Here is a 26,310-nt window from a genome sequence, read left to right as displayed (position 1 = left end):
TGGTTCACCTATTTAAAAAAAAAAAAAAAGGAAACAGAAAAGTTACAAAGATAGTACAGATAGTTCTCATATACCATCACTCAACTTTCCCTAACATCTTATACAATCATGGTACATTTGTCAAAACTAAGAAATTAACATCAGTACCGTGGTATTAACCAAGCCATAGACTTTGGGGGGGGGATTTTAACAGTTTTTTCACTAGTATCCTTTTTTTTTTTTGGTTCCATAATCCAACCCAGGATTTCACATTGTTTTTTTTTTTTTTTTTTTTTTTAAGATTTTATTTATTTATTCGACAGAGATAGAGACAGCCAGCGAGAGAGGGAACACAGTCAGGGGGAGTGGGAGAGGAAGAAGCAGGCTCATAGCGGAGGAGCCTGATGTGGGGCTCGATCCCATAACGCCGGGATCACGCCCTGAGCCGAAGGCAGACGCTTAACCACTCTGCCACCCAGGTGCCCCTCACATTGTTTTAAATTGTCATGTTTTTTTAGTCTCCTCTGATCTCTGGCAGTTTCAGAGTTTTTCTTTGTTTTTCATGACATTGACAAATATTTTGCAGAATTTATTTCTATTTGGGTTTGTCTGAGACACTATTTATTTAAATAACTTTTTAAATTTTGTGATAGTTTAAGATTTACAAAAATCAAAAAGGTAGAATAGTTCCACATACCCCACACCCAATTTTTCTTATTATTAACATCTGCCATTATTATGGTATATTTTCATAATTAATGAACAATATTGATATATTATTACTAACTAAACTCCATTGTTTATTCAGATTCCTTATCTTTGACCTACTGTCATTTATCTGTTCTAGGATGCTATCCAGGATACCAAATTACATTTAGCTGTCATTTCTCCTTTGGCTCCTCTGCTCTGTGGCAGTTTCTTAGACTTTCCTTGTTGTTGTTTTAAAGATTTTATTTATTTATTACACACAAAGAGAGAGCAAGAGCAGGGGAGGGGCAGAGGGAGAAGCAGACCCCCCACTGAGCAGGGAGCTCAATGTGGGGCTCAATCCCAGGACCTCACGATCATGACTTGAGCGGGAGGTGGACGCTTGACCAACTGAGCCACTCAGGCACCCCGACTTCCCTTGTTTTTTATGACCTTGACACTTTTGAGGAGTACTCATCAGACATTTTGTAGACTGTCCCTCAGTTGGGATTTGTTTGACATTTTTTCCCTCATAATTAGACTGGGATTATGGCTTTTTGGGCAAGGACTATAGAGGTAAAGTGCCATTCTTACTGTATCATATAAAGGGTGAGTACTATCACATAATTTATGACTGTTGATGTTGACTTTGATACCTTGGCTGAGGTAGTGTTTGTCGGGTTTCTACACTGTAAAGTTACTGCCCCCATCCACACTGACTCTTCATAAGAAAGTCATTATGGACAGTCCATCTTTAAAGAGTGGGGAGTTATTCTCCACCCATCCTTGAGGGTGGAGTCTACATACATTATTTGGAATTTTTCTGCACGGAAAATTTGTCTTTTCTCTCCCATTTATTTGTTTAATCATTTATGTATATTAGTATGGACTTGATATTTATTTTATACTTTGACTTATAATCCAATATCACTTTACTTATTTTTTTGCTCAAATCATTCCAACTTTGATGTTTGGGAGCTCTGTCATTTGGCTCCCGTATCCCAAAATTTGACATAGCTCTATCATTTTATTTTATTTTTTTTAAAGATTTATTTATTTGAGAGAGAGAATGAGTGGGGGAAGGGTCGACGGAGAAAGAGAAGGAAAGAATCTCAAACACACTTCCAGCTGAGTGTGGAGCCTGGCGCGGAGCTCAATCTCATGACCCTCATATCATGACCTGAGCCGAAACCAAGAGTCGGATGCTTAACCGACTGAGCCACCCAGGCGCCCCTCATTTTGTTTTATTTATTCATTTTGGGGAGCACTGCAAGGTGCTTCAGGTTTATTTTACATAATTCTTGCCCCAGTTCTAAAATCAGCCATTTCTCCAAGAAGCACTGATTCCTTTTATTCCTCTAGTGATATTAGAAACCAAGATCTTGGTGTTCGGTGTGCTCCTTGCTACTGGAGTGCTGTTTCTGTGCCCTTTTAGCTGACTGAACAAGGAAATATATGTGCATAGTAATCCATGTTTCTAATAGTATTTCTGTATTTAACTATCTGTATCTATATTAAGCCAGACATGAATTCATACTGATATCTTTAATTCTAATGCTGTTTCCTCTCTGCTTATTTATAAACTCTTTCTCCAACAGTAAGAAACCTGGATCCTACCATCTGGCATTCATTTACTTAATTGTGAATTCCAGTATACATGTATAGTGATTGGAGATTTGTTAACCTATATCCTTAGAGGAAACAGTTTTATCAACTAGAGTATAGCATTATGTACAATTACCTTTTCCCTCGGTGTTACAGACTACTCATTTCCAGAGTTACTTAGGTCAGCACCTTTTCTCCATCCCTTTCACTGATGTTTGTTTCATGCATTTCCAGCCTAGTTAGATTCTTTTGTCACATTCTGCATCTCATCTGGGATTTCCCCTGACCGCCTAAGTGATTTATTTTTAATTTGCACATATTAAGTTCACTCTTTGTTTTGAAAAGTTCTAAGATTTTGACAAATATGTAGTGTTGTCCATTTGTCTTTTCTACTTACTGTTAAGGCATACTTTTCAGGAGTTTTTAAAAAATTTTATACAAATATAAGATGTATCAAAGATTATATTTAACTCATTAATCACTGAAGAAAACTAAAATATTTAAACCAGTCCAAAGAGCATTTTATTTTTTATTTTTTAAAGATTTATTTATTTAGAGAGAGAAAGTGCGTGTAAGCAGGGGAAACGATACTACTAGAATCCTCAAGCAGACTCCCCATTGAGCATGGAGCCCATTGCAGGACTTGAATCCAGGACTCTGAGATCATGATATGAGCTGAAATCAAGTTGGCTACTTAACCAACTGAGCCACCCAGGTTCCTCCAAAGAGTATTTTAGGGTCTAAGTATCTGATATTAGATTAAACATATTAATTACATATAATACTGGTTATTTTTTAACAGGGCCATAAACCATAAATTCTGAGATTATGTGTTCCTTGGGAAGGAAATTATTTCCATCTCAACCAGACACAAATGTACAAGGTAACCTCTGCCCCAGCAGAGCTGTAAAATAGCCCAGACAATATATTGTCAAGAGGGGCACTGCACTGGCAGAACATCCAGCAATTCCTTTGCAAGTCTTAGATAATTTTTCTGATACTTAGTTGTTGAAAAATGAATTTGAGGTATCTAACAAAGCTACATAGTTGGGAAAAGTGCAAAAATTGTTAATGAGGTAAATTTAAGAGAGAAAAGTAAGGATAGAATGAATCCAGGAGTAAAGTTCGGCTTGGAAATTTATACCTGAAAATCTTATACAACTTCTAAGAGACGCTGGCAAATTTAACTTTCTAGCTCTTGAAACAAAGAGGGAACTAGGGGACTCCTAAGATTTTTCATATTCAGAGATAGTTCTGAAACACACAGACTTTGGGTGTCTTTTTTAATTGGGGGGAAAAACAAAACAAAACCCAAAACCTCTTAGTTAAATTGTTAGCCGAAGTGCCTGTAGCTTCAGAAGCTGAGATATTTATGGGATTAGGGCTCTATGGGATCAAGGATTCTCAGGCTTTTTTGCCAAACTACAATTTCGCTTGGATGCTTCTAGCCAGAGCCCTTTTCTAAATAGACCAAGGCCATGGGTCTAAACCTGCTATAAGTCAAACAAAGAGGAAATTGCTCTCCGATGTTGCCCACTATAATGTGTTTGGCTGGGTTAATTTTCTATAAATATCACTTGAAGAGGTGATAAGTTGTACTAATGGTGGTAGAATATTAAATCTCCACCAAACTGCTTATCACAAGAGCTGATACTCCCAATTTCCTGAGTGATACACACCCAAGGGCCACAGGACTAAGAATTTCCAAGAAAGCCTTAGAGGCAAGCAACAGGGCTCGGAACAGAACAGGGCAAACATGGAGGAATCAGAAGGCCGCTCTCAGCCTGATGTTGCTTCTAGATTGTTTTAACATTTTCTTGATTAATCTTCCTATTGTGTTTCTGCGTTTTAGGCAGAGGTCCTCTCAAAGTGTCCATATCTTTGTTCCTTTGTCTGCATTTAAGCCTCAAACACAGGGACACACTGAGTCTCTGTAGGTGGCAATGGAAGTGTCATGAGAGAAATCCTATAGGGGAGGAAAATATTAGAGGCCAAAAGTTGAGGTTACTTGTGTGGCTGAGTCCTCCCCAAAGCTGAATTTCCAAGGAGCACATCTCTGCTCTAGTTTTCGAAGGAAAACTTTATAACTGGTTTTTAAGGGTAAGGGTGATCCTCTTACTGTGTCTTTATGTAGAGCTAGACATGAGCTCTTTTTTGCCCGAATCATCATCTCTCAGTCAAGAAGAGGTACTATAGGATTTCTTCCCTATACAGGATTAATGGAAAATGGCTTTTCTCTTTGAAAGGGTGTTGGAAATACAATCCCTCCACTGGTCTCAAGTTCAGGCAGATCATTCCAAGATAAGTGTTTTTTATTGAATTGTTTTCATTTTCCCAGTGAGGTCACCACTCTGCCTCCCCGGGAGGCCTCCCACACAGAGAACATCACACCATCTCACTCAGCCTTAGAGATCCTGTCTGGCTGCCCTGGCACGTGTCCCGAGCCTGAGACATGGTGAGAGCAGATATGGCTCCTCCTTGTCTCAACCACAAAGATGTAAATCTTAGCAATATGAGTGACAGTTTTGTGGTTTACAGATGGTGAGAAGTCCTGATGGAACCAAAGGAGCACTCATTTAATCTGAGGGTGCTGTTTAAACCCTAAATATTGGGTTTAAGGCTGCAAAAACTTTGAGGAACTTTCCATTTTCCTCAGTTTTTCTTTATTATAAACTTCAGTAATTATTAGCTTCTAGAACATTCTGAAGGCCAAGGTAACCATGTCTTTCAAAGAAGAGAAGAATTCTAGCATGTTGTTTAACCTCCACATGTTTGCATTTTTTCCAGTTTTTTTCCTTGTTATTAATTTCTAGTTTCATACCTTTGTGGTCAGAAATTTGCATGATATGTTTTCAATCTTCTTAAATTTATTGAGACTTGTTCTGTGGCCTACCATGTGATCTGTCCTGGAGAATGTTCCATGTGCACTTGAAAAGAATGTGTATTCTGTTGTTTTTGGATGGAATGTTCTGTATGTATCTGTTATGTCCATCTGGCAAAGAAGAGAAAATTCTAAACATCACAAAAGTCCACTGTCATCTCTAAGCCCAGACACTTATTTTTCATTATTTATATCATCACCACTACCACCACAACAAAAACCAACAAAACAAAACAAAACTGCCTGTAGTGCCTAAAAATATCTCCTTTATATTTCCTGGGATTTCACTTTCAAAAGATATTCTGAGTTAAGAAATCTTTTCTCTACTGTTATATATTATCCTTTAAGTTGATGCATATGAGACATTAGTCATTCATGCTTTGATGTTGTTTAATTCTGTAACTTGCTTTTTTCCTGATGTCCTTCTAATCAGCACCTAAAGAAATGGAAATTTTGGGTTGCCTGGGTGGCTCAGTTGGTTAAGTGTCCAACTCTTGATTTTGGCTCAGGTCATGATCTCAGGATTGTGAGTTCGAGTCCCGAGTTGGGCTCTATGCTAGGCATAGAGCCTGCTTAAGATTCTCTCTCTCCCTTGCCCTCTGCCCCTCCTAAAAAAAAAAAGAAAAAAAAAAAGAAATGGAGATTTTATTGGAAAGGAGTGGAGTGGAGATGGGAAGGACTTAGATTAGAGAACACTGGTCCATATCTAAGACTCCTATCAGCCTTAAGACTCTTCTTGTATTTGAAATCTCTTTTCCTTAAAAAATTATGTCCGATATTTAAGCCAATCCAGAGTATAACTATATCAATACACACCTGCAGATAGTCACCTAACAAACACTCAGCTAATTCAATTTAGATAGTGACAAGAGAGCAGTTCCCAGTGAATGACTTATTGTTCCATCTCTAACTCTTAAAAGAGTGACTACAGGGTGAGTTAGGAAGGTGGAAAGGAAAGTGGTATCCTAATCTCTGGGGTGCTCACAGGCAACCAGTGTATAGTATACTCTGCAACTCCTTTAGCTCTATGATGGTCTGTCACTTTTCTATACCCCCTTCTTCACTCTCCCCTGGATGAAGTTTGACCCATTATAACACATCCTCTCATTCATTTCCAAGCAGGTATAAGTTACATTTTTTTTTTAAACACAAACAACAGAAGCCGACTTAGACTAACTTTATTTAAAAAAGGATATATAGGACGATTAACAGGGAACTGAATAACAAAGTTGTGGTAGTTTGCACATATGACCACATTTTTATACCCCTCTCTGTATCCACACCCTTCGCAATGTGACTTTGCAGCTCCTCCCACCAAGGAGTAGGTCTTAGTTCCCACCCTCTTGAATTTGATCCTGTGGCTTGCTTTGGCCAATGGAATGCAGTGAAAGTGATGGTGTGCCCCATCTGAGCCTAGGCCTCAGCAAGTCTTGCATGCTTCCACTTCCTGTCCTGGAATTCTGCGTAGCTGCATGTGAATAAATTCAGTGTGAGATGAGACATCATGTAGGACAGAGCTAATTCCACCTGAGGTTACCTTAGACCAGCCAGCTTCCAGTTTACCAATGGCTGATTGCAGGTGATGTATGAATCCTTCCAAGACCAGGAGAGAGGCCCAGCTTAGCTGAGTGCAAATGGCTGACCTCCAGAATTTTGAGATAAATAAATTGGATATTATTTTTTGCTACTAGTTTTGGAGATTATTTTTTATACAGCAAAAGCTCACTGGTACAAAAGCCTTGAGAAAAATAGAATCCAGGAACTGGGTCACTTGTAGCTCCCCACAGAGCTGCCAGTAGATGAAATGGTTCCAGTTGCCCTTTCTTCATTTTGAACCCTGTCAGTTCCTGTGTAAAAGAATTTGATGGGCCCATCTTGGGTCATGAGCCCTCCCTAGGAGAGTGGTAGAGCCCTCTGGTTTAACAACCTTGCCTGAACCATAAGGAGTAGAGAAGGGACAGTTCCTTGAAAAGGGGGGTAGTAGCTTCCATTTCCAAGAACAGGGAAGAGGAGGTCCTAGGTAGATAAAACACATTTATTTTATGTACTTACTCAAGGAGGTGTAAGACATTCACTTTCCTCAAGGAAGTCTTGGTCTAATGGAGGAGTCTGGGAAGCAGCAGTGTCAGGCAGGTAACAGTGTGGTTACTGCTGTCACTGAGGGACCAGAGGTGACCGAGAGCCCAGAGGATGGACATCTAACACAGACTCACTACCAGGAAAAGATTCTTGGAGGAGACAGCATGGGAACTGAGTTCTATGAGATATATACTGAGCTAGGTAAGGAGGCAAGGGTGGCAAGCAGCACTGAGGTCCTTCCAGCCACTTGGAGTGAAAATGTAGAGTCAGAATTTTAAACTTATCACCATGGACCAAAATTACATAACACTTATGCCTGGTGTGGCTCAACTTCTTTGCAGAGAAAAAAAAAAGAATTATTTAAAAAATTATTTTTAAAAGTTTCTATTGTTTTATCTTCCTCTGTTATAGACAAACTTGTATGCTTGCTAAGGAATATATGTTTTCTCCTATAAGCAGTGGGGAGCTATTGCAGGTATTTGAGCAAGGAGGGTGGTTAGGCTCATATTTGTATTTCAAAAATGTTGTGCTTACAGCAAAGAGAAGAAAGATGGCAATGGGCAAGAGAGGAGGCAGGGAGACCAACCACGGAGCTGTTGTTTTCTAGACAAGAAGTAATGGCTTCAATTAAAGGGAGTGGAATGAGGAAGTGGCAAGGATGGGATGGATCTTTCGGTAATATCCTCAACGGATATATGAAGACACAGTTGCTTCTATCTTTAAAAGTACTGTTGTTCCCTTAAAGTCGTAATGAAAAAGGCCTTTGTGTTTGATAACAGATCTTCCTTTATGTCAAATAAGACACACCTGTTATGAAGAAATTTGTGATAAGCTTACATATACATGATCCAAAAAATCCCTCCTCATTCTTGCTTAGAAAAACAAACAGCTATCCTTGGATGCACTCAACCTGCAAGAGAGCCAAGCAGTCTCCACACCCACTTAGAGCCGTGGTGTGAGACTGAGGGCCATCAAAGGCCAGTCCTGAACTAGAACCAGATGGGAGAAGATTCACGCCAGAAACCATCATCCAAACCTCTTGATTTTCAGTGATCAGCAAGCAGTTGAATGTTCAGAGAAAGTGCATTTGATGGCTTAGTCACAACTGGATCAACTGTAGTAACAACGCAAGGAGGTGTCTGCCCCCTGAGGGATGAAAGGAACAGCTGCCAAGAGATCCTTGCTAGCCTTCCACGGAGAGGAGAGGGAGGAAGGGGTGATATCCTTGCCCAAAAGGGTTGGACAGAAGGCAAAAAAAAAATTGATTTGAGGTTTCCTCTTTTAATTTGATAGAGTAGGCTTGTGTGTAAGTTGGAAGGTAAAAAAATATGCATTTATAGTGGAAAGTGTATTTCTGTTAGCACTTAAAAAAACTTGATATTTAAAAAGCACAGAAACTCGCAGCAGAGTATATGACTCTTTCCCTCTGGCTGGGAAGTTCAGACATTTGCATCGAGACATGCCGATATCAACACAAGGAATAAAGGCTGATGGCAATCAGAATCTAGTGGTGTTGGTAAAGGGAGGAGGTGCCCAAGGAAGGCAATTTGGCAATGAAACCCAATTTTAGACTTGTTTTTATCTCTAAATGATATGATTGAGTTGCAGAGCTTTACTGACATGACTGAAAGAAGACTTTGTACATGGAGAGCTTGACAGCTTGGTCTCCTTCCCAGGCCACATTGCCTACGTGATGTGTGCTCCATGCATTATTTGTTTTTCATAAATCTTGAAATGTATCATCAATTGCATGATTTTATTGTATTGTGGTTTTGCATGTGTATGTGTGTTTAAAACATTGATTTGTTAAGTGAAACATTTCAAATATATGTTTTATAATCCTGTTTTTCCATTTATCTATTCTTATTTTACTTTTTTATTAAACAAGGCAGCTCCAAAAAATGGAAGTCAATCTGTCCTCTCTTGACAGTAGAGAGCTCCTGATTTCAATGCAGGAAATGTTAGGGCACTCTGATTAATTCCCAAATAATAGTGATTACTTTTTATCAAAGACCTATTATAAGCAGTTACTTTACCCATATCCCTTAAAATTAAAAAAAAATTAAAGTAATATATTATAGCAGACACTATAAAAAATCAAATGAGGAAGAAAATAAGTTACTTGCAATACTACAGGAAATCCGATCACTGGAGATCCCTGTTAAGAGACAACCATATTGTCTCAGTCATGCTATCGCAAAGTTGGATGAAGGGCCAACCCTGCCTTGCTCCAGTCGGTGGAGCTGAGCATGGCAGAAAGGTAAGGCAGACACTTTTTAAGGGACTGAAGTCAAGAGACATCTCTGCATTTTTTTTTTTTTTTTTTTTTAGTAGATGGGGCTTGAACTCATGACCCTGAGATCAAGACCTGAACTGAGATTAAAAGTTGGATGCTTAACTGACTGAGCCATCCAGGTGACCCTGGACATTGCTCCTTGACAAGAGAATGTAATTCTGAAGTGCCAGTGAGGGGACAAGGGTCTTGTAGAACAGAAGTGGGGACCATCATTGGGTGACTTCTTGCCTCAAGCTGGCTACCCTTTAGAAAGTGCCCCCAGCCTTTTCTTTCAGACTTTGTCCCTTTCTGTTGAGATGTCCCAGAGCTCTTCTAAATCATCAGCCCCGCCGTGCTCATACCTGATGATGAAAGTCTGGGTGTGAGGGCAGTGTTAACCTCCACCCAGAATTCAGAGGCCTGGTCAGCTGTGCCATTGCTCAGGCCCAAACAACAGAGCACGTGGTCTCTCTTTTCCCTGTGATTTTGCTCCTCTGCTGACTGGTTTATTGTATTTTCATTATGTGTCTCTCTCTCCCATTCCTGCCAAAGGTCAGGGGGAGGTATTTCACCTGGTGAAGACATCTCCTTTACCTGGTGAAGATATCTTCTATCACTGAAATGTTTCAGGAGGGCTATAATTTATAGGCAATGTGATGCTGTGTTTAAAGCAGGACCTTCATGAGTCCTACATGCTCTGACTTTTGGAGTCCCCATCACACAACATATCAAATATACCAGCTGCAGCCATATCCCACATTAAATATACTTTTTTGTTTTAAGAATCTTGTAGGGTTTTTATATTTGTGCTTTAGAAATTATTTGGCTCCATGATACTCATTTAATTTATGATTGGCTATGAGTTCCCAACAATTACTGCGTATACTATGAATAAGGGAATTTGTGAAGTGAGAAAACTGAACCTATAAGTTGTATTTGATGGAATGAAATCCTTATGAATGCTAGATTTAACAGTGAATGAAGCTGGCATGTTGGTACATTTCGTAGACATTTAATTAAACATTTATTAATTTTTACATTTATTGTTTTCTTTTGTAGACTTGCAGCCAACAACTGTTTTTCTACCTGGGTCTCATACATTTTTCTAGGCTCCTTAGAAGCTCTTACCTTTGGGATCTCGTTGCACTGGTAAGATTCTTATACAATGGTAATTCTCAAACACTTTGGCTTCAGGACCCCTTTACACTCTTAAAAACTATGGAGGGCCCCAAAGAAACTTTTTATTTTTAAGTATGGGTTGTATCTACTAATATTTATTGTATTAGAAATTACAACTGAGAAATTGAAAAATCATTTATCTACCAATTTATTTTAAAATAACAATAATGAACTGATTAAAAGTTACATAATTAACATTTTTTGTGATAATTATATTTTCCAAAAAAATTTCAGTGGGGAAAGTGACATTTTGCAAATCTCTTTAATGTGTGACTTAATGGAAGACAGATTCTCATAACCAGTTCTGCATTCGATGTGTTGCCATATGTTGTTTTGCTTGCAGTATAAAAAGAATTTAGCCTCTTGCAGATATGTGATTGTAAAAGGGAAAGGTACTTTAATAGACTTTTTTGATACTAAATCAAAATTTGACTGCCAGTTTCTTAAAAGTTGGTTGTAATGTAGAATCTGAAACCATGTCAATGAAATTAACTATGTTACCTTAAAGTCCATTGGCTATTTTGCACTTAAATCAGTGTTTTGCCTGTGTGTAATTTTGCAACATGACGTATTGGGCATTTGGAAAATATTGATTCACTGAATTATGCAGATCACCCAGGTGTTAACACATTTCTTTATATAACATCAAAATATCACTTTCATTAATGCCACAGATCTCATCAGGAAAGTCTTTAGGTATTGGGAAGCTGGCAAGTTAATGATGGCATAGATATTTTCCAGAATCCTAATTTCCATGTGAAAGCACAAATGTTACCATTGGCAACAAATACTGTCAGTTGTTTTCCTTTATATAACAGGCTTATTTACTTAATTTTTGAGAACATGTCTGCCCATTACTCAAGTCTGAATGCCCACAGTTTTCCATTTGTTTTTTCAAGTACAAATGGTAATCTGTGAGAAAAGTTTAGTTTGGATTGCAGTTCCAACAACTGAGCAGGTGCCTTTCCTTGAGACAACCAGGATACTTAGACGTGTAGAAATACATTATTCGATCTTCCCATTTCCCCATGTAGAGTCTTTTTTTCTTTTTTTCTTTTTTTTTTTTTTTGAGAGAGAGTGTGCGGGTGAGGGGGGGAAGGGCAAAGGGAGCGGGGGAGAGAGAATTTCAAGCAGACCCCAAGCCCAGCGTGGAACCTGATGCAGGGCTCTGTCTCATGACCCTGAGATCACAACCTGAGCCAAAATCAAGAGTCAGTTGCTTAACTGACTGAGCCACTCAGGTGCCCCTTATGCAGAGTCTTAAAAAGACATGTTCTCAGGGGTTGAGATTTAATAAAATTAATAATTATTCTGCTTCATCAAAGACATGCTTAAGTGAAATGGCATTTTTTTTCCAATGTGGGTGACATTGGAGAATGCAATGACCTCTAGCATAGTTTGGTGGCAGCTTTTTGCACCTTTTCTTTTGCACCAATGTGTAAATACATTGGAAGAAAAAAATAATGTCTTGGTGTTATTATGAATATTGTTTTGACCTTGTGGGTCCCCTGTCAAGCTCTGGGATCCAGAGTTCCATGAACCTCACTTTGACAGCCGCTGTGATACACAGCCCTGATATATGTACGGGACAGTGGCAGGTACATAGTACATGTTCAATCACTTGTAGTTAAAACCATGTTTTCTTTGCCTTACTAAGCATCATTTTGCTCTTTTTTTAAAAGATTTTATTTATTTATTTGAGAGCATGAGCAGGGGGAGGGGCAGTGGGAGAGGGAGAAGGACAAGCAGACTCCTTAATGAGTGGGGAGCTCGATGTGAGACTTGATTCCAGGACCCCGAGATCCTGACCTGAGCAGAGGTCAGATGCTTAACCAACTGAGCCATGGAGGCACCCCTACATTTTGCTCTTTTAAAAACAAGGTTAATGTTACCTCATAAGGTGGTTGTGGAGCTTAAAGGAATTAAAGTCTAAGCAAAGATGCTTAGCACAATGTCCAGTACATAAAATATGTGTGATAAATGCAAAATATTATTATTATTACCAATAATAGGTCATTTAAACTTTTCCTAGAGAGGACCAGCAGAATCCCTTCATATTTCTACTGCCAGTGCTCAACTAGACTCTCTTTCCTTTTATTATTATTATTATTACTATTTTTTTTTTGACAGAGAGAGAGAGAGAGAGTGTGTGTGTGTGTGTGTGTGTGTGTGTGTGTGTGTGTGTGTGTGCATATGTGGTGCAGGGGCGGGGGGCAGAGAGAGAATCCTAAGCGGGCTCCGCACCCATCTGGGAACCCAATGTAGTGCTTGATCTCATGACCCTGAGATCATGACCTGAGCCAAAATTAAGAGTCAGACGCTTAAACAACTGAGCCACCCAGGCACACCAAGGACTCTTTCCTATTGAGACTTGTACATGAGTACCTCTTTTCCCTTTTTATATTCATCCTTCAGGCCAAGGCTGCTGCTGCTTCTGGGATTTACTCCTGTGTACTCTGGGGAAAGGCCTTGCCCGGAATTCCCACTTGTTCGAGGGCCACAGAAAGCTGTAGTCTTTTTTCCCCCAGCTCTCGCAATCTAGTCTAGACACCCTGACGAGGTGGAGGATGTAATTACACCTTGAAACACTCTGTGCACCAGTAATCCAGCTCCTCACATGTGTGACTCAAGCCCCAAGAGGTCAGTGAATTCTAATGATTCATGTGTCCGGATAAGCTGGAAGTAGAAACCTCGAGGTCCAGGGCCAGTTGCTTTTAGTGTACAACATTTTTTTTTTTTTTTTGCTTGAAACCAATTTCTCCATTCATCAGTTCAGTTTAAGGCAACAAACGTGTCTTGTGCCTATCCTAGACACACACGCTGTGTATGGTGCCCTGTGTACCACTGTGTGCCAGCTGCTGTGCGGGTTATTCTCTGGGCTGCCTCATACTCATCCCTGCTTTCCTCTGCCTTGCTCTGCACCTGGGAGGCCGCCTTTATTGCCATCATCCCCGGTCTCTCGCCCTCTGGCCTCCCGTTGGATTCCATCTACAGCAGGGGCTGGCAGGACAGAGATTAGACAGTTAGAGGAGAAATAGGTCGCCCCTCCCTACTCTTAGCTGGTTCTCCTTTGGCCACAGTTTCTGTCTGGTGACTCCTCTTCCACCATTGCAGCTGGAGATCGCTCTCCATAATCTGGTAAGACCATTTTCTGCTCTTGTGCCTTCCAGGGTGCTAACAGCCTCCCTCCATGGCTAGTCCCCGGCACATCACTGCCTTCTGCCATTCTCTTGTCCTGCTCGCACACATCCCTGAGCCCTCCTTCATCATGCTCTTGCCAGTGAAGTCCTTGCATGTGCCATCTGTTCTCTGGCTGGACCCTGACTGACACTAACAGGATCCTGCCCCCAAGAAGCTCACAGTCTGCTTAGACTTGTTACTCCAAGCGTCGGTCAGGTGCAGGCCTCGTTGTAGCTGCCCCATCTGAGAACCGGCTTACCACTAGCGCCCTAGTATACTACTTTACTTCAGGTCGAAAAGAGGCTTTTATCACCAGTTAAATAGAAAATGAATATACTTGCCCAAGATAGAAGACAAGGGCAAGAAAACAACAACTTTGTGAAACTCTACCCCAGGATTACTGTGGTTAAGAGCCTACACTGGGTACTCTGCTTAGGTTGGAATCTTGGTTCTCCCACTTCCCGGCTATATGACTGTGATGAAGTCACATAACTTCTCTGTGCCTCAGTTTCTTTGTCTCTAAACTGAAAATCATGATCCTATCTACTTCATAGGGTTGCAAGGATTCACTGAATTAATTTGCGTAAGCATATGTAAAGCCTTAGAACACTGGCAGGCACACAGAAAGCACTACATGGATTTAAGCCACCATTGTTTGATGACGATGATGACGATGGTATGGTGATGGAGTTACCTGACTCGGGCTCTGAGCTGGAGGATTATTAGCAAGGGGGCGAAGACACATCAGCCCCAGACTGAGGCTTTCTCCCTGATGTAATGGGAGTTTGGAAAGAACTGAAAACAATAACTGTCTTATTTTGTGGTTTAATATTGCTTGTTTCTCTGTGTACCAAATGAAATTATTGATGTACCACAACAATTTGTCTCAGGGACCAGCAGTGGAACATTTCCTTACACTTTAGGAAACACGGACAGGGAAACAAATAATTGTTATGTCACAGCAAACAAACAATAAGTAAAATGTAAGAGGCAGCACAGAGGAATGAGTGACAGACTTGGGGCTGGAGATCTGGAAGGGGAGCCATTGACCAGGTTTATCAGAGTCTGAATTGGGGTTGGAAAATGCAGATAAAGTTTTCTCAGGGGTAGAGGGAAATAGCATGTTTGCAGGCAGGTGTGTAACTTAGCAAGGTATGTTCAGGAAAGGACAATATTCAGAAAGAAGTAACAGCTCCCTAACAAAAAGAGGCAGCAATAGCTAAAGAACTTTCTAGAGCAACAGTTCTCAGCATGTGGTTCCCAGAGCTGCAGCAGCAAGACTTAGGAACTTGTTAGAATGCACATTACCAGGCTCCCAAAACTCCTGAATCAGGAACTCTAGAGTTGGAGAACCACTGGCTTAGAGGACGCTGGGAGAGTATTAGCAGTAGCGGAGCATGACATCTTGTGCACAGTAACAGTGGGAGCTCTTCGTTGAGCACTTTTTCTGTGGCAGGTATTGTGCTAGTCACTGTACCTGTTCTGTCTCCTGTAATCTTCACCACAACCCTGACAGGTAGATATACTATTATACCTGTTTTATAAATGAGCACATGGAAGCTGAGGTTGGAGTTTGATAACCATCTCTCCCCCAAGGCAATAGAACTGAAAATAATGAGGCCATTGGGTGGTGGAAAGAAAGCCAGAGGATGGATTCAAAATGATTGTCAAAAGCTTGCCTACATTGTGGAATTTAAGAAACAAAACAAATGATTATAGGGGAAAAAAAGAGAGAGGCAGACCAAGAAACAGACTCTTATAGAGGACAAACTGATGGTTCCCAGAAGGGAGCTGGGTGGGGGATTGGGTGAAATACGTGATGGGGATTAAGGAGTGCACTTGTGCTGAGCACCTGCTAGTCTATGTAGTGTTAAATCACTAAATTGTATACCTGACACTAATAGTACACTGCATGTTAACTAGCTGGAATGTAAATAAACCCCTCCCCCCCAAAAAAGCTTGTCTACAGCAGCATTGTCCGATGGACTTTCTGTGAGGGTGGTAATGTTCCGCATCTGCACAGTCTGATACAGCAGCCACAAGCCATGTCGTTAGTGAGTTGACTAGTGACTACTAGTGTGACTACTGTCACCAAGGAACTGAATTTTATATTTTATTTACTTTTAATGAATTCAAATATAAATAGCCAGATGGGGCCAGTGGCTACTATCTCAGGCAGTGCAGGTCTAAAATCATAGAGCAAGTAAATTCAGGGCCAGGACTTGACCTTGGGTGTGTCGGACTCCCAAAGCCATAAGTTTGTCCGCTCTTGCTCCTAACGTAGAGCATCGCTTGCCCATTGTCTGAGAAGCACTAGGCTCTTTTCCTTGTCAAGTCCTTGGGAAATTACTTCCCTGACCTGGGGTGGCTCTTCGAGTACCCTATCCTTAGCTGATTAGTGTTTGTGCAGTGGCTGGGAATAAGGCATAGAAAGGAGTTACACAAGCTAACCTCAAAATATTCCCCATGTTTTGGGAGACCGCTGAGTGGTGGCCGTCAGAGAAAGAGTTTGCATACTGACATTATCTTCCTGGGCTTTACCGTGCCCCCCCTCCCTGGCCCTTAGGTCAGTTATTAGACACTGGGTGGCCCAACTAGAGACTCCAGGAGGCCTCCTGGAAAAGATATTTCTTAAACTGAATTCCAGAACTCAAGTACATTTTATTTTTGACTTGCTTGATTCTCCATGGAGCTGATGGAACATTGCAAACTCCTGCTCCCAGGAATTCTTGGCCTCATCAGCCCTATAAACTGTTCAGATCCACCCCCTGCCTTTCTCTCCACCATCCAATGACCTCATTATTCTAGGCCAGGGGTTGGCAAAGTTTTTCTGTAATGAGCCAGGTAGTAAATATGTCAGACTTGGGGAGCCATGGAAGGTCTGTTTCATATTCTTCTTTGCATGAGTTTGTTGGTGGTTTTTTTTTGTTGTTGTTGTTTTGTTTTTTGTTTTTGTTTTTTTTGTTTTTTGTTTGTTTTAAAGGCAAAAACTTAAAAAAATTTAAAAATGTAAAAACCATTCTTAACTCTCTGGCAGAATTTGGCTCAGCAGCCGTAGTTTACTCCCTGTTCTAGGCTCTCTTGGGAACAAATATCTATCAAACTTCAGTGGGCACCAGGACATCCTGGGCAAGCTTGTTGACACCACAGATCCCTGTGTTTCTCAGAGATTATGGTTTAGGGGCATTGGGCTAGGGTGTAGGAACCTTGGGGTTGGTTTAACAAACAGTCTAAGCAACAGTTCTAATGCAAATGGTCCATGGCCCACCTTTTGAGAAAATCAGTTAGAGGTGCTAGGGCAGTCTGAGCTCATTCAGTGACCAGCCCCATCAATTGACAGATCAGGGACTTGAGAGGTCCGAGGTCTGAGGCAAGGAAGGGAAAGGACCTGGCCTGAGAGTTCCTGAATTGGGGCCTCAGAGAGAGTGGGCTATAGGAGGAAGATGGTGCTGCCAAAGGCAGAACAAGAAGATGAAGCAAAACTTGGCTCTTTGGTGATTTAATTTAGCTGCCAGGAACGAGCCTCCCCTGAAGGTCGCCATACTGTGGCGCTTTCAACAAAATCCCCTTTATTGCTTAAACCACTTTGAGTCAGATTTTCTGTTGCTGGCAGTTGAAAGCACCCTAACGGATACAGACCCCTCTTTCCACCAGTCTTCTTTGATCCACCTCTTTTGAGAGAACCGTCTTTGAAGGAATACTCCCAAGGCATCATCCAAATGTTTAATCCTTTAAATGTCAAGGCCTTTGTAATAGGCTGGGTAGGTCACATGTACCTCCCTGCACCTGAAGGCAGAGTGCACAGAGTTGAACTGAAAGTGGGCCAGCTCTGGAATTAGGAAAATCTGGCTTGTAATCTTGCTTCTATCATCATGTAAGTGTTTGAAATGGGCAAATTACTGAATTCTCTGGGTCTAGCTTTCTCATCTGGAAAATGACAAGGGTGGAAAGAATCATTGTTTAGGCCCCTTTTGTTCTAGATATTCCCATTGCGTTCTAATTGTCAACACTGATCTCCTTGTTTCTAAACTCACTCCTTCCCTCTTCCTCCCGATACATTCTCTCTTTGTGTTCTCTTTCTCTCTCCCTTCCTCTCTCTTTCCTTCCTTCCTCAGTCCTCCCTCCCTTCTTTCTTTCCTCCCTTTCTTTCTTCCCTTCTTTCCATCTCTCTTTCTCTTTCTCTCTCCCCTTCCCTTCCCCTCTTTTTTTTTTTCTTTTCAGAGAAGAAACACAACCCCCCCTCCCAAAGCATTGACTTTGGCCCATCCTGTTCTTTCCTGACAGAAATTGTATCCCTGAGGAGCTCATATGTATTTGCATTTGAATCAACAACCCTCAAAGGTTTTTCTAGGGAACTTGAACATTTCCTTCCTAGTTTAAAGAATGGAGCTAATGGACAAAACATGAATTTTGATCAGGTGGAAACACATTTTTTTTTCCATTTGGAAAAAAAATAATCAGACAAGTCAATTGAACAGCAACAATGTTTAAAAAAAAAAAAAAAAAAAGAGGCTCTCACAGCTCAGTATGGTGGTGTTGGTGGAGTGAGCTCTCTGGGCCCCAGACCCTAGGAGAGTGGCCATCCTGTCTTGGCAGGTGTTTTCCTTCGCTGAGGGAGGACGTTACCTAATTCCACCTTCAACATGTTGTGACAGGAGCCAGGGAGGCCTAGGTGGTTGGAGCTCACACTCACGTGAAATCATTCTTGTTTGAGTTTTAATAACGTTTATTCTTTTTTTCTTTAAATCCTAAAGTATTACACGTTCAAAGCAGAAAATGAAGTAAAACAGAAAACACACAAATTAAAGAAGCAGAAACACAAATCACCAGTAATCCCACAACCCAGAGATGACCACATGTGGTTTTTTAACTGTTTTGTTGCAACCATTTCTTTTCTAATCACCAAAGCCTGTATATATGCTCACTGCTCAAGCAAACGCTAAAAAGAAAAATTAATCACTGCTAATCCCACAGCCAACAACAGTCGCCCAGAGTCTCTCTGAATGCCCCACCCTGCCCATCCCTCCCAGCTGGGCCCCATGCAGCAGGATTTCATGTTCTGAGAACTGTGGGCATTGGGCCTAGCAGAGGGGTTATAGCATATTTGGTTCAGTGCTTTGGAATGATGTCTCCCTGAGGGCTGGACCCAGGGAAGGGTCTGTGCACAAGAAAACCAGCTCTGCAGAAACACACAGCCACCAGGGCTCCCCTCCCCACATCAGAATTTAAACAGTGTCTGGAACTCTCCCACAAGGGCTTTTTCAAACTGGTTGGAATGCCGGCTGTACTCACAGGCGGCAATGCAGCCTAAAAGACTGTTTTTTTATTTGCAGAGTTAGCTTCTGATGTCATTATATAATTGACCCCCTCTCTCCAAACCATTGCTTTTTCTGTCTTCGTTACTTCTGCTAGAAGATGAACCATCACTCTCCCTAATACGGAGCCTCCCCTTTTTTGGCCCTATCTTTTCTGCCCAGAGAAAGCCCTGTTTTTGTACTAGGTATATGATAAAGAGTAGTGGGATAAGCATTCTACTAGCTCTGGAATCAGTTTGACTTGGATTTGAATTTTGCTCCAGCATGTGAGCTCGGGTGAATTAATTAACCTTCTGGAACCTCTCTTGCAGGCTCTGTAAAAGGTTACAGCAGTCAAGAGTAAAAGGTTACTATGTGCTTAACACTCTTCTTACTGCTTTGCATATATTAACTCATTTAGTCCTCATGACTACCTTATAGGTATCATTATTCTCATTTTACTGGATAGAGAAATTGGCCCAGAGAGGTTAAGCCACTCACCTCAGGTCACACAGCTAAGTGGCCAAGTCAGAGTTCAGACTCAGATAGTCTGTTCCAAACTATTCCTCTACTTACCCCTCCAGTTTACTCCAAAAAGTATCACAAGAGTTGAGTGACAAGCTACGTATAGTGCCTAAGCCTGTCCAATCTACATGCTTCACTTTTCCTTAAAAAATTCTTAGAAAATTTTCCTTTCTAAATATTATTATCCTGTCCTCCCTTCCCCACTTTTTTTTGGTTAGAGTTGCAAAACTGGAATTTTAGGAATGCAGATGGTCTATAAATTTTTAATGGCCAGGTCATAAAAACACAAGTGTCTACTGTGCATTTACTGTGTTCCAAGTACTGTGCTAAATATTTTAAATAAATGATCTTAATGAGTCTTCCTGGTCGCCCTGTGAGGTATGCAGTATACTGTCCTCATCCCATAGATGGCAGGACTCTGTCTGGTGTGGTTAAGTTACCTGGCCAAGGTCACACAGGTGAGGGACAGAGCCGGGATTCAAACCGAGGCTGCTTCACCTCAGATCCTGAAATCTTAATCAGTTTTGCTAAAAGAACACCGTTCTTTGTGGTGATAAAGCTTTTCTCAAGATGGGGGTGGGGTTGGGAAGAAATACATGGGATTCTTTCTGAAAGGATGAGAAATGGTCCTCCCCAGAGGGACGTTGGTAGATTTGCTCTGGCCTCCGGGGGTGGTGGCATCACCGCAGAACCTCAGTCACGCAGACATCTGATGGGGCGAGGGCGTGCACATGTGGCTGAAAGCATTTGGAGGGACTTGACAGTGTTAGACCCCCAAGCCTTCTCCTTGCATCACCTACGAGCTGTCCTCATAGGCATAGGGGAGGAGAAGACTTTCAGACATTTTCTTAGCACAGGAACCAGAGTGTGGGGGTGTAGGGCACAGGCAGTGAGATTAGGAAATGAAGGTGCGATCACAGTCAACCTTGAACGGAGTGTGGCTTAGGCTGCAAGGCTTTTCTTCCTCTTTCTTTCTTTCTTTCCTTCCTTCCTTTTTTCTTTTCTTTTAAAATATTTTATTAATTGTCTTTCCTTTGCCTGGTGTGAGAAGTAAGGGGGAAAGAATTAAATTTATAGAGAACCTTCCACGTGCCAGATGCTTTCTACAGACATTATCTCTTTTCAGCCTTATGATGATTTTTCACGGTAGATAGCACCAGCCCCACTTCACAGACGGGAAAACCAAGGCCAGGAAGCCTAGGTGACTTGTTCAGGATCATGAAGAAATAAAATGGTGGAGCTGGAATTTGAAATCAGACCCTTGTGACTCCAAAGCCTGCTCTCTCTCTCTGGGGCCCAGGAATGAAACTACACGAGTGTGACTGAAGGCCAACGGCCACGGACCAAGTGCTGTCTAGGTACGTTGTCGTGCTGTGGAGCAAGGACTTGGTGACCAGCGCAGCCAAAACACACAGTCTGGGGTCAAGACTTGTCCTCCCCTGGGCAAGAAATGGAATTCTTGCCCTGTCCACACTGTTTGCTAAAGTGGTTTTGTTCCAGAGATGACTGCTTGCTTGTTTTCAGTTTCAACTGTGACACAATAAAGACAGCTCTAAATGTTAGAAAATGTTTTCAGGGAGCAAAACACAGTTAGTACAACGTGGTGAACTAGGTGGTGGTAAGTGACGTCACAGGAAGACATTCTTTTTTTTTTTCTTTTTAAGAGAAAGAGGGTGTGTCCGTGCACATACAAGCCAGGGGGGACGGAAAGGGAGAGAATTTCAAGCAGACATCCCTCTGAGTGCAGAGGTCTGATGCAGGGCTCCAGGCTGGGCTTGATCTCAAGACCCCAGCTCATGACCTGAACTGAAATCAAGAGTCGACTGAGCCACCAGGGCGCCCCTCACAGGAAGGCATTCTTATTGGAAGTTTCTTCAGTTCAAACTCTGTTGGCTTCTGATGGCTCCTCCAAGACCAGCACCTCAGCGGCCCTCCTGATGAAGTCATGCCAGATACTTTTCCTCTGACTGGGAGGAACCCCATCTTGGCTCCTGTCCGCAGGCAGCTGGGGCAGTACAACCCAGGGGATTAGTGGGATTTGTGCCCAAGCCAGAGATATCTGCCCCCAGCGAGCAGGTCAGTGACTTCAGCATGACCTGCTGCCCTGAGACAAACGGCCCCTGGGCCTCTGCACCCTCCCCTCCCTCTTCCTGGAGAAGCCAGCTCCCTCAGGCCTGGACTACTTCCTAGAGTCTCTCTGCTTACTTAGTTTGGTGGGGGAGAGCAGGGGGCAGCCTGCAAGTTATCCCGGGGAGAAGCAATGCTGGCCCACACAGCCCTTCCACCGCAGGCAACCGCACGTGGAATTTTCCCCGGCGTCTGTGCTGTTCTCAGGTTTCCCAACCTGTTCACCCGTGCTTGGAGTTGGCTTTCCAGCTCAGAGAAAATACTCGGGGCTGCCGTGCCACCAGTTTAGCCTTGGGGCTGTGACTAAATAAATAAGAGGGACCCCTCCCCCAACTGGATCAGTTTATTTTCAAAGAACTGGCTTTCCGCAGATGTCCCTACGGAGCCAACAGGAAGGACTGTGGGCAGCAGACTGCCGTAGCCACACATGGGCAGCTGCAGGACCCTCTCCCTGACCCGTTTAAGTCACTCCGTGATTGATGATGGCAATGGAAAAACAGCAACTGCAGATGGACGGGCAGTGGGATAAGCAAAAAACAATAGTGCTGTTCCTGTCACCTGTCCCTGCCTGAGGTGCAGGAGGCGCTCTTACGTAGTCTGGTGAGGAGAAATATGGGTTTTGGAGGCAGACAGGTTGAGTTCAAATCCCACCAACGTCACTGCTGGGCTGCGTGTGTCTGGGTGAGTTTGTATCACTGTTCTGAGGCTCAGCGTCCTGGGAGGGGGGCAGATTGTCCTGCCTGTCTCAGGACTGTTCTGAGGATTAAATGAGCTAAGACCAGAGAAGGTACTGACAGCAGAGCCCGGCAATGAGCTGCGATTATTTTCTGATCGTATAAAATGCTCAGCCCAGTACCTGGCACCATGGAAATGTTCAATACATGGTAGCCGTTTCATGGGATCCTGGAATGCCTGCGTTGGGAGGGAACTTGTCTGAAGACCAATGAATTTCATCTGCTCCTTGGGTAGGTGAGGGTCCTGAAGACCAGAGGGGGACAGTGGCGGGTCCAGGATCCCACTCCTCGCCCAGGGCAGAGAGAGGGCAGACCGCATCACACTCCCTGCCTTCTCTCCCTTTGAAGAACACCCAGGCCCCTGCTTTGCTCATCAAACTTAGTTTGGGGTTTTACAAGTTAGGTTTGCTGGGAGAAATTCTGTTCTGCGGTGTTGCTCTGAAAGGGTCCAGGCTGCCAGTTTCATTTGGTTTGGGAATCTGTGGCCTGGTGGGAAAGCAAAAGACACTAGACTTGGCAGCTGCAGAAATGGGTTTAAATCTTACCTGCAACACATCAATTCTGTGGCCGTGGGCCAGCCCCTGAACTCTCTGCTGGTTCCCACAACTCACTGTGAGACATCTTTGTGAGCGGATGTTTAACTTGCTATGAAAAAGGGGGAGAGAACAGAGGAATGTCTCACGCTGCCATAGTGCTGATGTCGCTCCCCCTGATAGTCAGTTTCCTCTTTTGTAAAATGGAGATATCAATTGTACCTACCTCAAAATCTCTTGGTGAAGATGAAAGGAGTTAATATAAAGAGGTTAGAACAGTGCCGGGCACATGGTCTTCAATCAATGTCGCTGTTATTATAGTTAAGGGTCAGGTTGCAGGAATTAGGTACTTGGAAACCCTTTCCTGCCCCCCTTCCCCCGTCAGTTTTGTGCCTCAGCAGCTGGGTTGGTGGCCCTTGTCATGAGATAAGGGGGCGGCAGAGCTGCTGCTCTGGATGGAGTGGTGGCACGGGAGTTACCCAGGATTCACGGGAACAAGAGAGCATTGATTTGCAATCCTGGCATGAATTTGGCCACTTTCTCCATGGCTGGTGGCCATGAGAGCCACATATTACATCATTTCTGTTATTTTATTTTATTTTATTTTATTTTATTTTATTTTATTTTATTTTATTTTATTTTATTTTATTTTATTTTATTTTATTTTATTTTAATTTTTTTTGTGACTGGAACGGAGCAGAGGCTTTCGGTTCCAACAGGAGCCATGGGCAAGGCCAAGCAGAGAAGCAGGGCAGCTGTCGGGAGAGCTCAGGCAGGAGCGGGCTCAGCGCCCAGGCCAGCAGCCTGCGACGGGGAGGAATGTAGTGAGACGTGACATCTGCTGCCCAGCCGCAGCCACACGCCACCCGCCCTTGTCCAGCTGCTTCAGAGAAGGAAGGAAACCAGCCTTTTCCCACTGCTATTGTGTACCTGACAGGTTCATCAATCTTACTCTGCTCATCCTCATGACCTCTCAAGCTGGTGATTCTTTCTCTTCTATGGAAGAGGAAGAGGAGATTCAGAAGTGTCCTGGGGAGCAGGGAGGGGTGGAGCCAGCATTCAGGCCTGGAGCCTCTACTCCCAAGTCTGCGCTCCTTCCTGGGCACCAGCTAGTTCTCGCTGGCCCGGCCCCCCTATCACCCACAGCATCTGGCTTATCTCTAATCAGAGCGTGCACGGCCGGAGGAGACGCAAACACAGGTCGAGGCGCCCAGCTCCTGAAGAAAAGAGAAGCTTGAGCCCAAGACCCCTTCCCTGCTCGAGTACTCACCCCCGCCTTTCACCTTCCCACCCCCAGCGCCCTAGGCAGACCTTTGGCCTGGAGGGGCACCCTGTCCCAGTGCCAGCCCAGCAGGCTGGGCCGAACAACAATAGCCGGAAGGGCCTCTTAGAGCAAGTACTTCCTGAAGTGCCCAGAACAGCCACTGTCCCCGCAGCTCAGGAACAATCCGCTCAGCCGGCTTCCTCACTCCTTGCAGGGCCTCCAGTGCTAGGGCGGAGTCCCTGGGCCTGCTGCTTTGGGACGAACAGGCAGACAAAAGCAGCGCTCTCTAGAACACACCTTGGGAGATATATATATATATATTTTCTCACATTGAAGCTGGAGGAGAAATTCCAGATTCTCACTTTTCTTTATCCTTCCTGTAAATCAACTGCCTCATCCTTGATCTTTGTACTTCTGTCATCTGTCTTTGGGATTTTTAAACAAACAAGGAGAAAGGAGGGGAGGAAGCCAAAGGGAAAAATAAATTCTGGAATCAGGCTATACACTCAGTTGTTCACTCAGCAGCTCTGAACGAGGCCCGCTATGTGCCAAGCACAGTGGGGTCCAGAAAGGAATTATTCAGCATTCACTCATTAATTTAGGTATTTATCTGCTTATTTCATAATCTTGATAGAGCTTCTGCCAAGTTCCAAGCATTGTGGATGTGGCCAGGACTCAGCAGCGTGGGCCCTGCCCCACGTGGGAGGCAGAGGGGTGAACCTGAAGTTGACTACCCGGTTTATTTGGTGAGTGCCAGGAAGTTTAGGGCCATGAGGGGCAGGAACAGCAGGGCCAGCGGACCCTGACCAAGAGTTCTGGAGGGGTAGGCAGGACAGAGCCCGAGGAAGAACGAAGTCAGGCTGCGAACTGAGAGAGTGTATGGAAGAGGTATTAGCATCTGTGAAGGCTGGGGGTGGGAGAATGCACGTTTTCCAAGCAGCGTCAAGGAGGTCCCGATGGCTGGAGAGTGGGAGGAAGAAGAGCGTCTAGTGGTCACAGTTGGTTCGCTCCAGCCTGCCTGGGCTACTTATTACTGTGGGTCCTCTGCCCAAGCTGTTCACCTTGCCGTGACTCACTTTTCTTGTCTTCGAAATGCAGAGGATGAAAATAATAGTACTTACTTCATAGGCTGTGATAAAAATGAAAATGAGCTAATACACATCAAGTGTCCCCGGTGCGCAGTTAGCATTACAGAAGCGTCCGCTGTGATTAGGTGGGGGCCGACGGGGAGGGGGAGGAGTGGGGAGCTGGGAGAAGTGAGCTGATCCACACACCTGGAATAAGCTCCAATCGTGGGCCGGGCACTAGCAAACAAGCAGACTCAGACTCAGCTCCTGCCTGCAGGGAAGTTGCAATATTCCCTGCTGTTAAAAACTTGGACCTAGAGGGGCGCCTGTGTGGCTCAGTCAGTTAAGCGTCTGCCTTCTGCGCAGGTCATGATCCCAGGGTCCTGGGATCAAGTCCTGCATCAGGCTCCCGGCTCAGTGAGGAGCCTGCTTCTCCTTCTACCTGCTGCTCCCCCTACTTGTGCTCTGTCTGTCAAATAAGTAAAATCTTTAAAAAAAAACCCCAAAATCTTGGACCTAGAGTCAGAGAGACCCAGATTCCAATCTCATCTCATCTGTGTGACTTTGGGCAATGATTTTGCCATTTCGGAGCCTCACTTTTCTTATCTGTAAAATGCACATAATGATAGCCCATTCCTTATAGGGTTAAGGCGAGGGTTAACTGAGATAATACATGTAACATAAATAGCATGGAAGGTATAGGGTTAGAAAAATGATAGCTATTAACGCAGTTGGTATAAAATGAAAGAGAAATAATACAAGGGAGAGTATCTTCTAATAACCGGGTTGGTGATGCCCTTGGGTACAGTGGCTACAGCCTCTCAGTGGCTTCCCATTGCTCTAGAATAAAGATGTACTTAATTCACAGGCTTCATCTCCTGTCTTCATCTTTCCTGCTCTC

The 26,310-nt window shown here is 43.2% G+C and overlaps 1 protein-coding gene across 5 annotated transcripts in view; it reads left to right on the top strand.

Annotated features, from left to right (window-relative positions):
* The window catches only part of CCDC34 (coiled-coil domain containing 34), a 260,224-nt gene that overhangs the window by 100,400 nt on the left and 133,514 nt on the right, over positions 1-26,310 (top strand). For all 5 annotated transcript variants that reach the window (XR_015721549.1, XR_015721546.1, XR_015721547.1 and 2 more), the window contains exon 8: positions 10,566-10,655. The gene's annotated coding sequence lies outside the window, so the exon portion shown is untranslated. The remainder of the gene's footprint in view (positions 1-10,565; positions 10,656-26,310) is intronic.

The sequence above is a fragment of the Ursus americanus genome, chromosome 24 (assembly GCF_024610735.1).
Source record: "Ursus americanus isolate L20-20 chromosome 24, mUrsAme1.1.p, whole genome shotgun sequence".
NCBI lineage: Eukaryota > Metazoa > Chordata > Mammalia > Carnivora > Ursidae > Ursus > Ursus americanus.
This window is presented reverse-complemented; position numbering and strand designations above follow the sequence as displayed.